The sequence below is a fragment of the Dama dama genome, chromosome 31 (genome assembly GCF_033118175.1).
Source record: "Dama dama isolate Ldn47 chromosome 31, ASM3311817v1, whole genome shotgun sequence".
NCBI classification, from domain to species: domain Eukaryota; kingdom Metazoa; phylum Chordata; class Mammalia; order Artiodactyla; family Cervidae; genus Dama; species Dama dama.
This window is the reverse complement of record NC_083711.1, coordinates 53,980,878-53,992,654: the sequence shown is the minus strand read 5'-3', so window position 1 is coordinate 53,992,654 and position 11,777 is coordinate 53,980,878.

The following is an 11,777-nucleotide window of genomic DNA, read 5'->3' as shown; positions in this document are numbered from 1 at the left end:
TTTTTATATATCACATATACCTCAATGAAGCTGAAAAATATGATAATGCATGTAAAAGTACTGTAGACACTAAGGCAAATGTTACACATTTAAGAAGTCACCATTATTAATATTAAAATATATATGTCAGGCAGGACACAGTTTATAAGCAACCCCCCCAAAAAAAAAACCCACAAAGAAAGGATTATGACAGATTTACCCACAAGGAAGGATGTTGGCTATGTCACAGAAGCAATGGGAAGGCTTGAGAATTGAGGTCAGGAATTGTAGGAGTTTATCAAGTAGAAAACCCAGCCGGGACCACATTCCGGGAATAGCCTGGTGAACATCTACTCCTGGCACCGCCAGCATGCTTACTTCGTCTGTGTCAGGAGCCCATCCCTGCTATAGGATACCACTGCCATCCCTGGTCATTGTCACAGGAAATGAATTTGAAACTTCATCTCTGGATGACTAATTCAAATTTTAAACATCTGACTACTTGAGCTTTAGGATTAGGTCTGTATCCTGTCTTCTGGAGTCAGAAAAGGGGTCTCTTAGCCTGTTTCAGATTTTGCAGTAGAGGACTTGCGGACGCAGCAGGAGAGGGAGAAGGTGAGCAAATTGAGATATGATGTTGACATATATGCACCATCTTGTGTAAAACAGACAGCCAGTGGGCAGCTGGTGTGTAGCACAGGGGCTCATCTTGATGCTCTGTGATGACCTAGGAGGGTGAGATGGGAGGGAGTGGAGATGGAGTCAAGGGAGGGGATACAGGTATACTTGTAGCTGGTTTGCTTTGCTGTACAGCGGAAATCAATACAACGGTGTAAAGCAATTATCCTCCAATTAAAAATAATTAAAAAGAAAAGAAATCAGAGCCCACCAACATTTCCCGTATAGGAATAAGTTACACTGATAGCATTTTCTTAAGAAGACTTAGGGTGAAGGGTCAGCCAGAGGTTAAGAAAAGTTGCCGTCAAGTTCCCAGTAGCCGTCACCCTACATAAATTACCTCTGTAGAGAACAACGCTGACTAACACGTCATAGTAGGAACCATGCTGTGACTGTTGGTCTGCATCTGTTAATAATTGCTTTCACAGAAAAGGAAGCCAAATAATGGAGCTAACAAAGATAAGGTAAGAATACAAAAGGAGAGGAAAATGCCCTTATAATTGTACAGAGAGCCAAATTACTAGTGAACAGGAAGGAAAGGGCACAGTTTTAGTCAGACAATGGTAATTATTCAAATGCACGTTATATAGGTTATTTGTGAAAAGACAAGTCATTTCTTAATTATATGTTCATTGGGTTAATTTTCTAATTTTCAGAAGAATGCATATATTTTGTCTTCATGAAACCCTAAAAATTATTTATAGCCTTTAGTAATAAACATTACTAAAGATTAATAATTAATTATTGCTAAAGATTAGTCGCTCAGTCGTGTCCAACTCTTTGCGACCCCATGGACTGTAACCTATCAGGCTTCTCCGTCCGTGGGATTTTCCAAGCAAGAGTACTGGAATGGGTTGCCATTTCCTTCTCCAAAAGATTAATCGAAAGTGAATCTTACTTTTATAGCTTTTCATTCAAAATTTCAATTTTGTTGACCAATCACATTGATTCAATGATGCTCATTGAAATCTGTCCTATGACATTAATGGAGTAAAATTAAAACAATATTTCAGTCTTACAAGATGATAAACATTATTTTTGGAAATAAATTTGTAATATAAATATTTATATATTCATATATAAAAGCTTCATTTCTATATATGGAAATGTATATATTTTACTTCATGACAAATTTCCAAGTATCAGAATTTTCTCTTCCTGAACAACGGGTACCAGGTAAGGGATTAAAGGGAGTGCATTAAGAGGTATTAGATTGAGTTTATGCTGAGAGAAAAGGCAGAGGAGATTATTTAGTTTTCTTTTGAGAGAGCTCAATCCACATTTCTGAGGTTTATCTTTGGCACAGCATATCTAAGTTTACTCATCATGAGTAAACACATGAAGTGCTAGGAATAATTCCCTGTTGAATGTCTTTATTTGTGATGAGAATATGGTTTAATCGCATTGTGAATCCCTTAGAGACTCTATAAGCTTGAGTAAGTATAGAATTGGCTCTAGAGTCAGTTTACAGATCTATAAGTATACTCTCTCAGAAGCATGGGTCACTGAGCCTTTTCCTGGTCTGTGATGGTTGAGGCTGGGACCTGCCACACCCCTTTGGCTCTCCCGGAGCTCACTTTTGACCTGTCTGGAAGGTCTCCATATAGACCTACGGCTTCCCCTTGAGCACTTGTGACTCTGGTGGTGGCTTAGTCACTCAGGCGTGTCCGACTCTTGCGTCCCCGTTGACTAGCCCACCAGGCTGCTCTGTCCATGGGATTCTCCAGGCAGGAGTACTGGAGTGGGTTGCCATTTCTTTCTCTAGGGGATCTTCCCAACCCAGGGGTTGAACCCGTGTCTCTTGCATGTCCTGCACTGCAGGTGAATTCTTTACCACTGAGCCACCAGGATAACCTGATCTTGTGACTCTACTTCTGAGAGATTAATCTGACCCCATTAGTGGAGCAGGACAAAAGTGCTGGGAAAGTAATGAGTGCCCCAGGAGCGACTCTTAACCAAGGAGGGTTTGAGATCTGGGAATAGAACACCCAGCTTCAGGCCCTTTGGGCCCTGGGGTTCTGAGGTGTGCTCAGTTTGGTTCCTCAGAGGCGCTCTTGAGACCCAGCCTCAGTTGCTCATAGAAGTGACCCTGCCGTTAACACACTTCCTGGCTCTCTCCCTCTCTTCTCTGACTTACTTCCTCACTCCCTCGTTGTGTGTTTCTGGGATCATTTCCCACATAAACTCCCAGCACGTGTCTCAGGGTCTGCTTTTTTGTCTGCCTCATGCCAATGTTCATCTTATCTTGTTTTTTTAAAGGCCAATAACGTCACTATTCTGGAGACATAAAATTGGGGAAAGAGAAAAGAGTCTCTGCTACCTGACAGCATTTGTGAAGCACAAAAACCATCTATTTGTCTCTGAACTTCTACCACGGAGGCCATGGTCTGCTTTGGTGACTATTTATTTCTTTTATGTCTGCCATGATTGGAGATTCTCTCTCCCAGCATAGGCACAAAAGAATATATGAGTGAAAATCATCATTCACAAGAAGACATGGCTTTGTTGAGATATTTATTCTGATGGATTGCAATCCTTGCTTTTTGGCCACTGTACACTGCTTAGGTATTTTCTTTATGACGATTTAAAATAATTGCCTGAAGAAATGGGACTTAAAATATTGACATTCTGTGTCCACAGAGCCCATTCTCTCTTGTCCTTATTTTTCCTCTGTCCAATCCACCCCAACAATTCAGCTTCCATGAAAGCAGGGCTTCGTTTACTTTGCTTATTGCTCTGTTACTAATATAACAACAAAAGTGCCTGGAAAATAGTAAATTCTTCATAAATGTGTGCTGAATGAATCAGTTTAATCAATTCAATTACTTTATAGCCTTACAAACTTGGGCAAATTGATTAACCTCTCTGGGCCTCTCTTTCTCATATATAAAATGGAGTGGGTGATGACAATCCCTCCCTTAAATGATTATTGTGAGGTTTGAATGAGATTTTGTATGTAAATACACTCAATGTAATGACTGACACATAATACATGCTAAAAAGCATAGTCCTGTAAATTTAATATATGTCTATTGAGAGATGACTATGTGACAGGTATAATTAGATGCTGGGATTACAGCAACGGAACATACATACATACATACATACGCTCCTCTCGTGGCTCAGACAGTAGAGAGTTCGCCTGCAGTGTGGGAGACTGGGTTTGATCCTTGGGTTGGGGAGATCCCCTGGAGAATGGCATGGCAACCCACTCCAGTATTCTTGCCTGCAGAATTCCCGTGGACAGAGGAGCCTGGCAGGCTGCAGTCCATGGGGTTGCAAAGAGTCGGCCACAACTGAATGACTAAGCATAGCACACGCTCATGTAATTGTACTATTGTATAATGAGTGTGATGTAAGAGACAATCCCTATATAAATATTTTAGCTTAAGGAAATTCCATTTTTCTATAGATATTGAAGAACTACATATTATAAATCAGGGGGATAACATTTTCAAAGCATATCTTAAAATATAGAGATAGATTGTTGTCGTTCAGTCACCCAGCTGTGTCCAACTCTTTGTGACCCCACGGACTGCAGCATGCCAGGCCTCCCTGTCCTTCACCATCTCCTGAAGTTTGCCCAAGTTCATGTTCATTGCATCAGTGATGCCATCCAGCCATTGCAGAGGTAGATTTGTTGGAGAAAATATTAAAGATATGAATTCTTAAGAAACTACTTCAGTATTTCAAGCAAAAGATAATGGACTTCCCTTGTGGCTCACACGGTAAAAGCGTCTGCCTATAATGCAGGGGACCTGGGTTCAGTCCTCTGAGAGTGTCTCTGAGAGACTTTTCTGGATGAAAACAAGAGAGAACTGGTTGATGGTCTCTCAGTTAACTGACAGGGGAATACAAAAAATAGCAGGTAAAGAAAGAGATTTAAGATAACTGTGTGTTCCCTAAAACCTATTGAAGAAAAGCATTACAAAAGAATTGGGACCAAACAGGACTTGAGGGAGATGAATTGGCTCTTAAAGCTTTGCAGAAAGTGGTAGAAGCAGAAGATCTGTCCTGTTATCTGGAATGGTGAGCTGGGAAAATAGAGAAGCTGGGGATGAGGGTGGGAGGAAGATGAGAACTCATGATGTTGCTGGGAGTGGGAGATTGCTCAGAGCACATGTGAAAGAAAAGAACAACAGCATTTTCTAAGTATTTTCCCGAGGTGGTGTTTCTCCTTAATGCAAAGTTGCCTCTGTCATCACTTCTGTGTTCAGAGTGACTCAGTTTCTGATTCAACCCAGAATGCTTCTCTCCAGCTCCCAAAGGAGAACCAGGAATCCTAGTGTCTCTAGTTATAAAAACATCACCTTACTCTGGATAAGATATTCTTATGACATCAAATCAAAGCATGTTTTCCAACCTTTCTGTTTTCTTTTTTAATCACTAAAAGATAAAGATTCTTTCCTTTAACGTGAACATAATACCATCATCACACTTAAAAATTATATTTTTTAATGTTATCATGTGTAGTCAGTTCAACATTGTGTGTGTGCAATTTCGTGACTCATCTATTCTTTATTTTGGCAATATATCAGCCCTAAATTTTTATTATTTCCAGACTTGGTTTTCTTCTTCCTGCCAAAGTTAAAAAACAAATAAAAAATTGGATTCTCATAAAGGTTCTCCCACTCCTTTGGGGATTTATACAAAATACCACTAACTAAAATCATCTGAAATGACTAGTTTCTATGATCCTGAAAATGTAAACATGTCAGCAAAATCAACTATGGCTCATATAGATGTAGCTCAAAGATATTAAGGCCTAAAGTAAATGCTAGAGTGTGCCTGCCTTCTAAGAGAATAAAGGACATTGCAAGTTCATGATTAAATGAAAACCTTCAGTAATTTGAATATATTTCCCAGGAGCCAGAGGGCTAAAAAGGTGACTATGCAAGACTTGTGCAAGACTCCAGATTATGAAAAGTATATATTATAATAGATAGAAGTGGTTGTTCTTCCATAAGAAAAAACATCCTATGAAAAAAATCTATTTTGTAGCAGTTGCTCTGTTAGGAATTTTCATATGTGAAACAATCTTTACAGTTACTGCATAAAGTAGAGATAATCAAGCCCACACTACAGATTTGTAAAGCAAGGTTGTCTGATGTGCCCAAGATTATGGAACTAGTAAATGGATTTGTTCCCAGACTTGTTAGACTTTAAAATGCCTGGTCTTACCATGACTATAACAGGCTGCCTTCTCTGGGCTTCATCAAGGTATAGCATCACCAGTTTAAGGATGAGGAAAACCAAATTTAAGATATACATACATAAACATGATGCTGAGCTGTCCTCCATGGAGAAAATCTGCCCTGTTGTACCCCAATGGCAATTGAGGTGAAGCATGCAATCTCAGAGCAGCCCCAAAATTGTAAATTCCACTTGCTTGAATTTAGTCATAACTAATGTTCTTGTGTATGTGCATGTGATTAACATTTTGTCTTTAACTGACCCTCTGTGTCAATCAGAGTTCAGTCAGGAAAACAGCTGCAATAAAAACTACGTGAACAAAGGATTTAGGATATTTATTTTAGAATTTAATTTAGAATTACATAATTTAAAATTATGATATTTAATTTAGAATTACTACTTATATTGATTAGACCTTACACTAATGTGCAGTAACCTGGAGAAGTGAAGATCAAAAAAGGGGAGTGATAGGCACCAATCATTCCATTGGACGGGTTTCCCTGGTGGCTCAGTGGTAAAGTTTCTGCCTACAGTGAGGGGGTGTGGGTTTCATCCTTGGGTCAGGAAGCTCCCCTGAAGAAGGGAGTGACTGCCCACTCCAGTATTCTTGCCTGGGAAGACCCTGGGCAGAGGAGCCTGGTGGGCTACAGTCCATGGGGTTGCAAAAGAATGGGATATGACTTAGCTACTAAACAACGACAACATTCCATTGGACACACAGGTATGAGTATCATGTTAGAACTATAGGATAGGGTTGTTGGATGTAGTAACTGAAAAAATAATACTTAACACCCAGTTAAATTTTAATTTCAGATGAATAATATTTTTATTGTAAGATGTCCCATGTAATACATGACTCTTTGTGACCCTGTGGACTGTAGCCCCCAGGCGCCTCTGTCCATGGGGTCTCCTGGGCAAGAACAGTGGCGTGGGTAGCCACTCCCTTCTCCAGGAGTTGTTCCCAACCTTGGAACCCAGATCTCCTGCATTGCAGACTGAACCACCAGGGGATCCCATATGAGATTGGACTTAAGCTAGTTTTTTTTTCATTATTTATCTTAAGCATAAGTTTAACTGGGTGTCCTGTGTTTTATCTGTCAACTTTATAGTAGGAACATTCAAGAAGCCGTGTATGTTCGCCTCCACAGTACTGTGGAGGGGTAGTATGTGGAGAGTCAATGGAAAGAAGCCCCACCTCTGTGGCTACACAACTAAGTATGTGGTAGTGAACCAGGGGCTGTTGTTGGTAAACAGTCACTGGTCGGGAAGAGGATCTAGATCTGGAGCAAGAGAGAGCAAGAAAAACCTCTTGCTTTGGGCACCTCTGTGCCCATAATGGGCATATAATGGGCACATAATGGGCACCCATTATGGGCACCTCTGTGCCCATAATGATGACTTCGCATCTGTCTTCTAAATTGCACAGAGACCTCTCTTGACCACACAGAAGGAGGTTCTGGGAAAGGCAGTTTCTGGTTATAGTCAAATCAGTGTAACACAGTGTAACATATCTATCCTTTTTGCCCTAAATTCACACTCTCTCTCCTTCTTTTGCCTTGCTGAGCTAAAATATATATAGAAATGCATGGATAATAAACATAACAGTTATATGAGTTTTGACAAATGTATACACCTATTTAAGCAATACAAAATCAAGATCCAGAACATTTCTGTCTCCCTGGAAAGTTTTCTAGCCCCTGTTCAGTCAGTTCTCTCTCTCCAATAGGTAAACACTATTGATTTATTTTTTTAATCATGGTTTTGCCATGCATTCAAAGTGTTAGTCGCTCAAGCACATCCAACTCTTTGTAAGCCCATGGACTGAAGCACACCAGGCTCTTCTGTCCTTGGAATTCTCCAGGCAATAACACTGGAGTGGTTTGCCATTCCCTTCTCCAGGGGATCTTCCCAATCCAAGGGTCAAACCCGGGTCTCTTGCACTGCAGATTCTTCACCGTCTTGGAGTTCTCTGAAATGGAAGCATGCAGTATTTTTCTTGTGGATCTTGCTTCTTTCACACCACATCATGTGTTCGTCAGTGTTGCTGCATGTATCAGTAATTTATTCTTTTTTCTTACTGCTTGGTAGTTCACTGTAGAAATATATCCATAATGAAAATTAAGATAAATTTATTGAAAAGATAACTTTATTCCAAGACTAGAATTATTGTTATGTGTAGAAGATAAGCATGCAAAAAATTCCATAAAATACAATTTAATACTAGTAAGTTGTACTTGTTTGTCAAATGTTCTGAAACCCCTGTAATTTCCTGATGTCATCTAGAATGGTATCAAGTACATATAGGCACTGACCAGAGACTCTTTTTCTTGAGTGATCAAAAGTATTGATGGATGAAAGAAGATAACTTATTTTGATCCCCTAACTTCAAACAAACTAAAATCATTTTGTTCACAGCGTTAACTGCCACCACCTCAACTCTCCACACACATTCTGAAAAGTATTGCACTGGAACATGACGTAGGAACCCTTGGAAACTAGGGAGTTGGGATACCATGGGGTTCTCAGTGGTCCATAGTTCAAACACAACTGTGGAAAATAACTCATTTCAACACTGAGCCTGTGGCAAGCCTAGAAAAGCTTTCAGCAGAGCCCAGAATACTGCTCTTGGCCAAAACCAGAACCTAAAAGGAGCTGGACAGGACTAGACTTTTGGATATGACTTTGTAATAGCCAATGAGTCTGGGAGTGGCAGCAATGGTTATCAAACAAAGGACATTTTAACTGATGCTTAAAAATTTGCATATGCTCCTCTGCATTGCTCTTAATTCCTGCTTACCTGCTTCTGTGGTCTGTCTCCTTTAGGATAGAAGCCTTGTCTTTTATTCTATGTATCTCTATTGCCTAACAAGGTATATAACATTTGCAGGACACTTGAATGAGCTGCAGTAGCAGTACAGGATATATCATAGAAACAAAGGCACACACGAGCTGTGATGAAGTTGGTGGAGCACATTAATAGAATGGAGAAGGTTGAAACTCAGGCTCTTGGGTGAACACTCGTTTGTAGTGGGACTGCTGAACTTCAGAATGCTCTGCTTTCTTCCAGTTGTCTAGGGAACAGATGTTTCTTAGGGTGAAGTTCTTACACCTTCCTGGGATATTTCATCTACCAGCTAGCTTAGCTATATCTGAATGTAAATATCAAAAGAGACTCAGTAGTGACATGTGTCCTGGGAAAGGAGTTTATGATACTTGAAGAGAAACAGCCTATTATCTGGGTCTCCAATATTGGAGAATGTGGTGTCAAGAAAATGCCCCCAATAACTAGACCAATTGATCAACTAGTTAAAAGGGGCTAATGTGACCTAACCATGGCCAGAAGAACACAGGTCTTCTAACACTGAACACAGTTGTTTTATAAACTGGCTAAGGGCCCAAAAAGATACTAATGAGCATGGAGTATAAGAGTATAAGTATCTTTGCTCCCACCTGGGTGGATGGATAGATAGAGATAGGTGATAGATATTATACATTAAAATAATAAAAGCTTTAGATGTCACTTTAAAGAAATTTCATGGGACTGATGCATTTAAAGAATATATTTTTTAGATATTTAGTCATTAGGTTCAAGAAGAGTGGCCCCAGTGCTAAAGAACCCAGCTGACATTGTAGGAACATAAGCGATGCAGCATCGATCCCTGGGTTGGGAAGATCCTCTGGAGGAGGAAATACAACCCACTCCAGTATTCTTGCCTGGAGAATCCCATGGAGAGGAGCCTGGCAGGCTACAGTCCATGGGGTTGCAAAGAGTCAAACATGACTGAAGCGGCTTAGCACATACAGGAATAGGTCCCTTTATGCTTTCTTTCCTGATTCCATGCTAAAAAAAAGAGTGAGAACTAATGAGAAATTCATTTGTTCTAATATTAAAGCAATATTTTTGAAGACAGGAAGACATAAAGCATATTGTGAAATAATCTATAAAAGCTCCCAGCACAATGTCTGGCTCAGTAAACAGTCAATAAGTATTAGTGTCTTTTCATCTATTAAAATCCCAGGATTAGGAATTCTTGTACAGCCTAGAAAATGGAGTTGATAACGATCACTGATAAAAGTTTTGCTTTTTAAAAATGCCTAAGTCTAGTAGAGAAGATACTAAAACTTTTTCAAACTTTAACCTCAATGGTGTGTGCTCAGTTGCTCAGCTATTTCTAACTCTTTGTGACCCTGTGGACTGTACCCCGCCAGGCTCCTCTGTCCGTGGGTTTATCGCAGTAAAAACACTGGAGTGGGTTGCCATTTCCTCTTCCAGAGGATCTTCCCGACCCAGGGATCAACCCACGTCTCCTGAAGCTCTTGCATTGGCAGGCAGATTCTTTGCCCCTGAGCCACCTGGGAGACCCATTAACCCAGATTAGACCTACAATAAATAATGAATAGCAGAAATGGTTTCAGTGTTAAATAAAGTCTTGTTGTGAGTGAAAGCTGAATTTACCTCATAGGTTTTCCAGAGGAATCATTTTATTCACGCCATGTATACACAGAGAAAGTTTTTCAACCATTTTTTGCTATTTGACATGAAAATTGTTTTCTGATTTTCTTTGTTTATGAATCCTGCATGTTTTGACTTGACTATAGCTGTGCCTAATAAATATTCATGGGATAAATTAAATGAAAATTCGGCAACATGGGATGCTAAGTGGGCAAGGAGAGCTCTCCTTACGTGAAACCAGAATCACAACCTCAGGAGGAAATTGTGGTGAAAATTTGTCCTCAACATATCAGGAGAAAGAGGTGCATAATACTTTGAAGAACCATTCTTACAACATAAGACCAGCTTTCAGCAAAACCATGTTGGCGTAAACTTGCGTTCCCTTGCAGTAAATGGCCTTTCCCCTTCCTCCGGGATTCCTTGTCCTTGTTGGCCCCATTCCTTCTGGCCTTAATCCTGTGCCCTGGTCAGTATAATCTGAACAGTGGCTGATGGGGACTAACCTGTTGGTCAGTCCAAGCCCACCCAACTAAGGCTGCCTTTCTCACCAGATCAGGTCCCCAGGGCAGAGAGAATTGTCTGATGTACCTACCAGACTTTACTATACTATTAATAAATTGAACTACTTTGTCTTCCAAAAAATTTGCATTTTTATCAGAGCACTTAAAAGGTTTCAAATAATGTGTCACTAATGCAAAAATTCAGTATCTAGGAGAGAGATTTTCAGAAGATATGCTTCCTAGTACTTTTCACATGCTTTTCATTAAGTTTTGCTACCCCTGCTTATGGATATCATCAGCTTATTATTTCTATTTAAGCTTGAAGCCTCGTTATCCATTTGCAACCATTTGTAATGATCAATTGTACACGGACAGCCTGGTTCTCCCAATCTGTATTATTCATGATCCTCATAATATCACTATCTGACAGTGTTCACGCTGTTCCGGGGGCTCTAGAGCGTGCCCCTTGAGGAAACTGAGCTTGCTAGACAGTGGAGAAATGTGGTTTGCTAGAGAATGAGCCAGTTACACTCTGCAGGGTGCATGTGCTTCAGGATAAATAAATCTTGATGAATTTCCTCCATCTGAAGTCTTCTTCCTCAGACAGAGTATGAAAAAAGTTTACAGTGTTTCTCTTAAATGAATGATTGGTGGAAGGGAATAAACAACAATCTTAGGTTGCCCTTAAAGAATTATAACATTATTAATTCAGTAAATTACTGCATATTTGTAACCTAAAAATGTTTGCATTTCCCCACGTGGCTTTTTAAAACCGGTGTGTTTATATTTTACCTTTCTTTTACTTGTCCCATTAATGATGGTTATTCAGACTTGATGGTTTTGAAAATTCATGGCTAACCATGGTGCATCACTATTACTCATTTCAGGTGCTAGTATTAAAAAAATATTCCAAATTAGTTTAAGCAGAAAGAGAATATATGAAAGCTTTTATATAAATGCAAATTTCTGAAGTA